The sequence below is a fragment of the Xiphophorus maculatus genome, chromosome 6 (genome assembly GCF_002775205.1).
Source record: "Xiphophorus maculatus strain JP 163 A chromosome 6, X_maculatus-5.0-male, whole genome shotgun sequence".
Taxonomy (NCBI): domain Eukaryota; kingdom Metazoa; phylum Chordata; class Actinopteri; order Cyprinodontiformes; family Poeciliidae; genus Xiphophorus; species Xiphophorus maculatus.
The window spans coordinates 27,646,456-27,656,578 of NC_036448.1; the positions used below are offsets into that span (position 1 = coordinate 27,646,456).

General features: G+C 38.6%; 1 pseudogene; it reads right to left on the reverse strand.

Moving 5' to 3' along the window:
- Positions 1-5,863: 5,863 nt before the first annotated feature.
- On the reverse strand, positions 5,864-9,405 carry LOC106700362 (annotated as a pseudogene).
- Between the last annotated feature and the right edge of the window lie 718 nt (positions 9,406-10,123).

The window sequence follows — 10,123 nt, forward strand, 5'->3', positions numbered from 1 at the left end:
TTAAGAAATATTCTGTTTTATGTTACTACCCCATTCTTCAGCGAGTGGCTCAAAAATGACCTGCATTAATTTCCTATGGAATTTAATGGGAATTTTTGTTTCTTACCAACTGTGACTGTCAGAAAAACATTTGTCTGTGAACCATACACACTGAGTCCTAAGTGTCACCCCTGAGTAATGATACTTTACACAGCAAGAACTTTTACATATTATCTTTGTTTTTTACCTCACAAATGTGTGCGTGAGTCAATCATGAATACTGACAGTGTTATTGTCCCGAATCAACATATTAGGCTTTTTTGAAGTTAGTTAACACTAGTTATCCAACCAAGCTAGGTAACATTACTGTCTATATTTTATTGTGCATGTGTATTATTTGTGTGCGTGCGTCTGTGTGTGTCTGACACCCTGGATGATGTGTTGAATGTGTTCAAGGCTCTTTCTTTTATCATCTCAATAAATAAAATAAAAATTCATAGCCATATAAATGAATGCATAAATAAATGAGCTAGAAAAGAATGGAGTGCCTTCTCCAGGCCAAGGGGTTCTGCCCCAAGTGGAGGAGTTTAGGTATCTTGGGATATTGTTCACAAATGAGGGAAAAATGGAGCGGGAGATCATAAAAACTATTTTATGTAAAGCGCTTGATTTACCAGTTGATCTAAGTTCCTACCCTCATCTATGGTCATGAGCTTTGGGTCACGTACAAAAGAACGAGATCACAGATACAAGCGGCTGAAATGAGTCTTCTCCATAGGGTGTCTGGGTGAGAAGCTCGATCATCCAGGAGGGACTCAGAGTAGAGCCGCTGCTCCTTCATGTCGAGAGGAGCCAGTTGAGGTGGCTCGGGCATCTGGTTAGGATGCCTCCCTGGTGAGGTGTTCTGGGCCCACTCTCACAGGGAGGAGGCTCTGGAAGACTCAGGGCACGACTAGGTTTCCCTGCTGGCCTGGAAATGCCTTGGATTTCCCCGAAGTTGCTGGAACAAGTGGCTAGGGAGAGCGAAGTCTGGGCCTCCTTACTTAGGCTGCTGACCCCACGACCTGACCCCGGATAAGCAGAAGAAGATGGATGGATGGATAAATAAATGCACAAATACATATACACATAGCAGTAATGTTACCTAGAACATGACCTTTCTCACATATGTACTGATCACACACATAATGGATATTGACATTATCCCATTGTTGTAAAATTGCCATTTCATTTTAAAATATTCTACAAATTGTCACAAATGTTCTACTAATGAAAATATTTCAAACAAGAAATAATTCTTGTGTGAAATAAAACACAATAGAAAGTATTATCCAAAGCATTATTTTTGAATTAAAATGACAAAAGTAGCATAAAAACGCATTGATTGCAACACGGGTCAAAAAAGACCCACTCACGGAAGACTGTATGGTCAATCACTCACGCATCAGAGGATTAAGGAAAGTTTCTGCTTGAGTCATAGGTTTGTGGTGCATTTCTATCCTAATGAAAAAGATTATACAACTTCAGATACTTCATAACGAGATATAACATACATAGAAAAACTTCACGAAAGCCTCATATTATAGCAGAAAGAACGATGGACACCGTAAGGAAGGCGCACAGGATTCAATTATGCCGCATGAACTGATTATTGCGAGGAAACGCAAAAGAATAAAAATCCCCATGTCCCCTAGGGGGCTCCGTAGTGTGGACGGACAGCATGTAGTTATTTTTTTTTAAGATTTAAAAAGTCACGTATGAGATTATAAATGAAAAATTTACACCTTGTATTCCAAATTTCCATCATTAATAACAATAGGGGTCATATATCAGTCATGGGGCTTGACTCATAAACACGTTTGTGCTAGCCTCTGTAGCTAGCAGCTAAAGCAGTTTCTGTTCAGCCCCGTTTAGCAGCAGCTGGAGCTGCAGCAACTATCGCCGCTGACGGATCTCTGCTGTCTTCAGTGAAAACATCAGCACCTTTATCCAGACCTACCAGAACTTTGTCTCTGCAGCTCCGAACCGACTCTGTGTAGCTTAATTTCTGGTTTCCAGTTGATCCCCATCATCCTGCGCTGAGCATCGAGCTCTTCCTCGTAGCAAATGATGGTTTTTTCAACCTCGGTGAAGATTTCTTGAGCAGCAGCAGTTAGTCTCTCTCTGATAAACTCTCTGAGATGCTGAGCTGAAGACATGGTTGCTGAAATATTAGCAGGAATGGGACAATGCAGCAGTTTTCTAGCTTAACCCATGCGGTCTTCTTCTTCTTCGTTGTTTTCTTGGCGGCTAATATACAACGAAATTGTTGCAATACTGCCCCCTGCTGAACTGGTGTGTGGACAGGCAATAAACGGGGGAAAACAATTTCGTATTAATTGATAAGTCTTTATTGAGACAAAAAGTAGTCCATACCCCTTAGAAAAAACTAAATAAAATATCTAAATCACCAAGTAAGAAAAGACACCTCCATCGCAAAGCAGATAAACAATTATTCAAATAGTTTAAAAAAAATCTAGAAATATATCAAAAATTGGTATTTATTGCAATTGTCAATGTTTTTATTTTTAAGATGTTTGATACATCCAACTCTTGTAAAGGGTCAGACAGACAAAAAGTAATGACAGCAACTCCCTCCGCAGTGGGAGCCAATATTTCTGGCAGCACCCTGGGAGCAGGGATGAATCTAAAACCTGCAGGATATTAAATGTTGAAGAATTGGGCTGGAGACCTCTGGAGTAGGCAGTTCCAACCTGATCATTCTGATGTATTTCAGAGTACTTGAGACTCTAAAATGGTGTCTATTTTAACAATTCAAATACCTAATGTACCGTAATACACACGAACATATTTAGTGGAAATAATTTTGGCACAACTAAAGAAACTAACATCAAATGTTTTCCTTATATCTGCTATTGGGGTACAGCCAGTCAGCAGAAAAAAAGTCTGGCTTTTGGATTTACTACTTTGCAAATGTAGGCAAGTAGCATGTCAAGTAACATAACAACTCAATATCTGAACTTACACATCAGTTGAAATCGTCTTGAATATTCTATAGTCCTTTTTTAGCAAACTCGATAGTATAATTACCAAATTTCTCTGGAATGGGAAGGCCCCTCGTATACGCACTAAATTCTTACAAAGACTTAAAAGGCTTGGGGGGATGGCCTTGCCAAATTTTAGATGTTATTATTGGGCTTCAAATATTAGGCTTTTTAGATATTGGCTCCAGTCAGATAGCCCTTCTTCTCCAGCTTGGCTTGTTATGGAGGCCAACTCTGTAAAATCTGTGTCCTTGGCAGCCTTACTACATTCACCATTACAGTCCTCAACTAAACCGTATACTTCTTCTAATAAAATAGTTGATGCATCCTTGAGGCTGTGGATGCAATTTAGATGGCATTTTGGCTTGCAATCTCTTTCTGTCTATTCCCCTATAGCCTCAAATCATACCTTTCAGCCGTCTCTCACAGATGGTATCTTCCTGTCGTGGCGGAGAACAGGAATTTCAACTTTTCATGATATGTATATTGATAATACTTTTGCCTCATTCCAACAAATCTCTGAAAAGTTTGATATCCCGCGCCATCATTTCTTTAGATACTTGCAAGTGCGCAGCTTTGTCCGCTCTACTTATTCAAATTTTTCCAACCTTCCCAAAGATTCACCTTTAGACATTTTTCTAAAACCTACTGTCAAATTGAAAGGAGCCATATCTTTTATTTACAATCAAATCACGCTTCTACACCCACAAACCCTGAATTCCTATAGATCACTTTGGGAGGAAGACCTTGGACAGACCATTTCAGAGGATCTTTGGACACTAATCCTGTCATTGGTGCATAAGTCCTCTATTTGTGCCAGACATAATCTAATTCAATGCAAACTTGTGTATCGCACTTATTATACTAAAGCACGTCTGGCCATGTTTTACACCAACGTTTCTCCTGCCTGCGATAGATGCCAACATTCTCCAGCCAATTTGATCCACACTATCTGGCTTTGCCCTCAGCTTTCTAACTATTGGTCCAAAGTTTTGCTATTCTGTCGGAAATTTTTGACAAGAAATTGGAGCTTGACCCCTTGACTGCTTTGTTTGGAGTTGCACCTCCACAGTCCACCCTGTCCTCCTTTCAGAAATCCTCCTTGGCTTTCTTGACTTTTTTGGCACGGAGAGTGATTATAATAAAATGGAAGTCGCCTCAACCTCCAGCATATACCCACTGGCTTTGGGATACACTGTATTTCATTAAACTTGAGAAAATCCGTTTTACTTTAAGAGGCTCTTCTACGAGATTTTTGGGTTTGTGGAGCCCCTTATTAAGAACCCTTAGATTAATTTCCCTAATATTCCAGACTGATAAGGTAGTACGTATGTAGCTGATGTTTATTATTCTAATCAATATCTCTTTTTCTTTCATCTTTCTTGAGTTAAGTTTGGCTGATACATTAACAGTGTCCCCTGGCACCTGATTTTTTAAAAATTTATTTATTTTTTTCTTGTTTTTCGAGTGTGTGTTTGTATGAGTTGAGGGAAAGAAATGTACATATATTTAGTACTGTGGTCCTTTTTATTTTATTTGTTTATCTTATGATGTATCTGTTTCTGTCCGCCAACGCAATATGTTTACTTTGACTTGATCCATTTTATGTATTTCGTGTAGGTGTATATATGTGGGTATAATTGGGCTTGTTCTAGCACAATTATGTTTGTATTTAAAGGTACACTGTAACTGTATAGGTATTGCATTACCTTTACACTGTACCTCATGTTAAAGCATAAATATATTTTGGAAAAAAAACTCATCCTACATTAAGACAATATGTTTTTAATCCCACTTTAATTAGTAAAACATGGCATTCTGGTTCTCTGGAATATAAATGTGATGAGACACCAAGACTTCTTTCACTAAACTACTGTTCAAAAGAAGAAAGAGAAGAGAGCATTTTCTATAAGGCAGATGTGTTGATGTTCAAAAGGAAGTGGATCCAAGAATATACTGAAATGACTTGCCTGAAATGTAAACCTATTAATTACTGCTCCAACTGTGCATCTAGATTAGTAACTGGAAGTGTGAGAGATGAGGCTGGATGAGTTTCTCTCAACAACACACTCTGAGGGAGATGGTGGTGCAGGACAAAACATCTCCAGGTCTCCCTGGCCCGGTCCCAATGCTCAGACTGCACCTTACACCCCTCTATGAAATGTGGACTCAGTCGAAGTGTACATACAGAGTACGTAGATTATAAGCTTGCAAACATTTGAGAATTGGGAAAGAATTTGAGAATTTATTCTGACTTTGTAATCCAAAATGGAAGGACTGGTCACAGTTTAGGTATTTGTCCTCCTAAAAAAATGACTGCCAAAAAAAAAAAAAACATACTAGGAATTTTTGCTTACAAATGAAGAACATACACTTTGCATTCCATAATTGCCTGCACTGATAATAATTGAAGTAATATATTTAATCACGGGGCTTGAATGATCTCCATCTGGTTGTCAGAGACTCGTAAACACGTTTTCTGTTGCAACATTTTGTCTTGAGCTACAAACCTATCAAACTCTGTAGCATCAGAGCTACAGTTGCTGAAGCTGCAGCAACTATTGCCGCTGACGGATCTCTGCTGTCTTCAGTGAAAACATCAGCACCTTTATCCAGACCTACCAGAACTTTGTCTCTGCAGCTCCGAACCGATTCTGTGTAGCTTAATTTCTGGTTTCCAGTTGATCCCCATCATCCTGCGCTGAGCATCGAGCTCTTCCTCGTAGCAAATGATGGTGCAATACCGCCCCCGACTGTAATGGAGTGTGGACAGCCGAAAATCAAGTAAAAGAAGCAACTTATTATTAATTCATAAATCTTTATTACAAGATGTACAATGTAGTCCATCCAATTTAGAAAAAAAATAAATACACAAATCATTAAGTAAAAATAATCACAAGGCAGATAAACAATGACTAATAGTTAAAAATGTTAGAAATATCTAATTTCACCATATGTTGCAGTTGTGAAGTTGTTTAATACATCCCATCAGCACAAATTTTTACATGAAATTCTTCAGGAAAACATTAAAAGTTGGTATGCTACTCATGGCAAACAGTTGACTTGCAGAAGTTCATCGTGGAAATCTGAGGAGGATTCTGAAAGCGTCCTGATTGGCTACTTGCAGTTTCTTCATCATAGCTTTACTGTAGTTACACCACAGATGAGCTATATTCAACGCGGTGCAATATGTTTCAAAAAGGAACATTTTAACCTTAACTGGACAGATGCTAATTTTCAGTGCCAATACATTAGCTTGCATACAGGAAGGAAACGTTATGATAATCCCAAAGGTTTTTGACCGACAGGGGTTTATTTTTATATAAATAGAAAAAATATTACTGCCTCTGTCTATAATATAATTTTTTGTTTTACTTGTTTTTAGCAGTAAAAATTAAAAGTTACCATTCCCAGATCAAAAAGCAAAGATCCATATTTACTGAACAGCCCTGTGGATCTGTATTAAATGGTTTGCTCCTGCTTAGTGAACTTGTAGGCAACAGTGTTCAGCAGCAGCCAAAGACTACAACGACTGACTGGAACAATGCAGTCAAGAAAATAACATCCAGGTTTTCAAAGAAGAGAAAAAAAGAAAAGGACAAATGAAAGGGTTTCTCTTTATAAGTAACTTTGTCTATAAGAAACATGGATAGACTGTAGTTTGAATCCAAGAGGCTCCCAGACCTCTTGCTCCTCCTCACCAGGCTTTATGCTACACTGTGTGGTAGGAGACAAGGAGCCCAGCAGGTAACTGAAGTAATGGTCACACGATGACAGGAGACGGCGCTTCTCCCTCTTATGGAGATTGCGTAGTGAGACGACAGTCGCTAGCTCTCATCCAGCTGAGCAAAAGACACATTGTGTGACATTTCTAGCTCATACACCTATAGACGCTATGCAAGAAAGTTGGAAACCTTTCATCTTTTGTTATCATCGCTATCGTGTGCCAGGTGTTCAGTTCAGCCAGAGTGGAAGAAAATTGACGCTTTTAGCTCCCTGTGTGTTTAGCCGCTACCAATAAAATGAGAGGGCAGGGAATAGCAGGAGGCACGGGAGTGAAACTTTTTCTCATCCAGTTTCTTTGTAGAAGGAGAGACGATAAAAACAAAGAAGTAATATTATAGCCATCATTTTATTATTAAGCTCATATTTATTTACTGTTGATTGATTTATTGTTTATCGTGAAAACCCTTCTCACCTGTATGACTTATCTTGTGATGATTTAAGTTTCTAAGACGAGTGAAATTCTTTCTGCATGACTGGCATGAAAAGGTTTCTCACCTGTACGACTTTTCTTATGGGCATTTAAATGACTAATTCGAATGAAACGTTTTCCACATGACAGGCATGAAAAAGGCCTCTCCCCAGTATGAATTTTCTTGTGGTCATTTAAAGTACTACTTCGAGTAAAACATCTTCCACAAGACTGGCATGAAAAAGGTCTCTCCCCAGTATGAATTTTCTTGTGACGATTTAAATGACTAATTCGAATGAAACGTTTTCCACAAGACAAGCATGAAAAAGGCCTCTCCCCCGTATGACTTTTCTTGTGGTCATTTAAAGTACTACTTCGAGTAAAACATCTTCCACAAGACTGGCATGAAAAAGGTCTCTCCCCAGTATGAATTCTCTTGTGACGATTTAAATCACTACGTTGAGAGAAACTCTTTCCACATGATTTGCATGAAAAAGGTCTCTCACCTGTATGAATTTTCTTGTGGTCATTTAAAGTACTAATTCGAGAGAAACTTTTTCCACAAGACTGGCATGAAAACGGTCTCTCACCTGTATGAATTTTCTTGTGACGAATTACATTTGTCATATTAGAGAAACTTTTTCCACATGTTTCACATAAAAAAGGCCTCTCACCTGTATGAATTTTCTTGTGACAAGAAAAATTACTAATATGAGAAAAACCTTTTCCACATGATTGGCATGAAAAAGGTCTCTCACCAGTGTGAGTTTTGTAATGGTTTTTCAATTTATACTGTTGTGGGTAACATCTCCCACAAATGTCACATTTGAAAGATCTTTTCTTTGTACTGGTACCAGACTGACTCTCTGACACAGAGGAGCTGCTTCCTTCTTTGCTCTCAACCAGTGGAGAGATATGAAGGGAAAGCTGCTCTGTTCTTCTCTCTTCTTCATTCATATCATCTTCCTGAAGAGTAGAAGTCTCAGTCAAAGCAGCAAACAGCTTCTGGACAAGCTGCTCTCCCTCCTGACTGCTGCAGAGGTTCTTCTGGTCCTGTCCAGTTGGTAAATGTTCTGGTGGCTGCTGTTCATGTTGAAGCACTGAACAATCCAACTCCTCTTTTTTTACATTTGTTAGTGGATAATCCAATTCCTCATGTTTGAGCAGTGCAGGTTCTGGTTCGTTCACTTCTTCTTTAATCCATTTTGGTTCTGGTTCCATCAGTACCACTTCAGTCCACTGATGTTCTGCTTCTTTCTGGTCCTGACTGGACCTACTTGCCAGGCTACAGACTTGTTGGATGGCAGAAGCTTCTTCCTCACTGGAGACACTTGGCTGTTGGAGGTCTGTGGGAACAAGGGATGACATCATTAATATAATTAAATTGATAACTATCTCATGGATCAGCCTGAACTTTCCTGGAGATTCTGGTCTGTAAGCATCATATAGTTCATATAAAATTAGTTTGTAGATGTTAACTAAAACGCAGGTGACGTGTCCTCCACATTAATTTGCTGACATGGCAAAAATGTTTAAAAGATTTCAAATACATTCAGATTTTAATCTAGAAGAACAGTTTCATACATATTTTTTATTTACAATTTAATGTTTAATTTTCAGGCATCATAATACTCTCCACTGCTCTGACTTACAAAATCATGTATGAGTTTACAAATTAAGCATTTACACCTTGTATTCCGGATTTCCATCATTAATAACATTTGGGGTCATATATCAGTCATGGGGCTTGACTCATAAACACGTTTGTGCTAGCCTCTGTAGCTAGCAGCTAAAACAGTTTCTGTTCAGCCCCGTTTAGCAGCAGCTGGAGCTGCAGCAACTATCGCCGCTGACGGATCTCTGCTGTCTTCAGTGAAAACATCAGCACCTTTATCCAGACCTACCAGAACTTTGTCTCTGCAGCTCCGAACCGACTCTGTGTAGCTTAATTTCTGGTTTCCAGTTGATCCCCATCATCCTGCGCTGAGCATCGAGCTCTTCCTCGTAGCAAATGATGGTTTTTTCAACCTCGGTGAAGATTTCTTGAGCAGCAGCAGTTAGTCTCTCTCTGATAAACTCTCTGAGATGCTGAGCTGAAGACATGCTTGCTGAAATATTAGCAGGAATGGGACAATGCAGCAGTTTTCTAGCTTAGCGTATGCTAGCTTCTTCTTCTTTTCTATTATGGCGGATCGGAAGCAACTTTAAGCTATACCGCCACCTACTGTACATGAGTGTGTAGCAACATTACATGCATCACATTCTGTTTTTTTTAATGTTGTATTCTGAGAAAAAATAAATAAAGCTTTCCTTAATCTGTAAATATCCACTATGTTTCGTTCATTTCCCAACATTCCTTTAAAGACTCCATTTTTGTCCTTCTAACCATTCTTCTCAATCTCTCCCTTGTAAAATGTTTTACAATTCATCAACGCATGTTATATATTTTCTTTCTCTCCTCATCCTTCACTTTTATCATTATTTTTCCTCTCTATTAGACATAAAATGTCATTTAGATTGGTATGACCGAGTCTTAATCTCATCATTATTTATTCCCGTCTGTTTCTCTCAGTAATATTTTTATTTATTACTGACTTTTGTACTTTATATAAACTCCTTCCTCCCTTATCTTCATTCCATTTTTTTGTCATATTTCTATTCTTTTACTGTTAATAACTGATTTCCCTCCCTCTTTTCCAAAAGGAATTGTAATCGTTATTAGCCCCGATAAATCCCTTTTTGCTAATTTGTCTGCCTTTTCATCACCTTTTACACCTTCGTGTCCTGGTACCCAACAGAACCAAGCATCAGTGCCAGCGCTAAATAAACTCTGCTGAATTTCTAATACTAAATCTTTTCTATTACAAACCCAAAGAGCACATCTTGATTTGTCCTAATAAATCAA